The 1,042-nt window shown below is 35.5% G+C and overlaps 1 non-coding gene across 1 annotated transcript; it reads left to right on the top strand.

Annotated features, from left to right (window-relative positions):
- The first annotated feature begins 276 nt into the window (after positions 1-276).
- On the top strand, positions 277-383 carry LOC123850393 (U6 spliceosomal RNA). Its single transcript, XR_006792329.1, has one exon. It is a non-coding gene; the product is annotated as a U6 spliceosomal RNA (small nuclear RNA).
- The last annotated feature ends 659 nt before the right edge of the window (positions 384-1,042 follow it).

The following is a 1,042-nucleotide window of genomic DNA, read 5'->3' on the forward strand; positions in this document are numbered from 1 at the left end:
TCGTAGACTGGGAGAACCATGCCCTTGGTGAAACTATTTTCAAAGCTACTGATGAGCCTTTCCATGTGAGTACAATGAACTCTTAGCTCCTTTTCTTTTATTTTATTGTTTAAATGTGCCACCAACAATGAGTTATCAATCAAATATATGCTATGTCTAACATTTTTCCTATTTATAAATGTGAAAAATGAAATTTTTACTTTCTGAAAACTTAAAACCCATAGCCTATGAAAACTTACCCTTTTCTCTGAAGTATATTAAAAGACACATAGTACAGTGCTTGCTTCAGCAGCACATACACTAAAATTGGAATGATACAGAGAAGATTAGCATGGTCCCTGCACAAGGATGACACACAAATTTGTGAAGCATTCCGTATTTAAAAAATAAATCAATAAAAAATAAAAGAAACATAATACAGAATACTTTTAAAAACCAATTTGAGAGCAAATCTAGAGTGATCACAATTCTGTTTTGATATACATTATTTAAAGCTTTGGGTTTTATAAAGGTATTCATTTTCCTTGCAAGTCCTATAAATAACTATTAAAAACAAGAATTCTTGGGGTGCCTGTATGGCTCAGTCGGTTAAGTGTCCGACTCTTGGCTTTGGCTCAGGTCATGATCTCACGGTCATGAGATCGAGCCCCATGTCAGGCTCCATACTTGGCTTGGAGTCTGCTTGAGATTCTCTTTCTCCTTCCCCCTCTGCCCCTCCCCCCACTCATGTGTGCCCTCTCTCTCTCCCAAATAAATAAATAAATCTTTAAAAAACCCAAGAATTCTCAGTTAAAATGGGCAACAAACACACATCCTCATTATATTTGATTTCTAAACATTGGTCACAAAATGGAAAGGGCCTGAGATTTGAATCTATTATGTTCTCAACACTTTAAAACATTCTTATTTAATCATCACCAAGCCCATGAAGCAAATATCATGCCCATTTTGAAATGAGACAATGGAGGCTCAGAGATGTTTAGTAATTAATTTACTGAATATTATAGAGCTCCAAGAGGCAAAGCTGAGATTATAACCCGAC

The sequence above is a fragment of the Mirounga angustirostris genome, unplaced genomic scaffold, assembly GCF_029215605.1.
Source record: "Mirounga angustirostris isolate CCGP_5_RB_7025 unplaced genomic scaffold, mMirAng1.0.hap1 SCAF_15, whole genome shotgun sequence".
Classification (NCBI taxonomy): domain Eukaryota; kingdom Metazoa; phylum Chordata; class Mammalia; order Carnivora; family Phocidae; genus Mirounga; species Mirounga angustirostris.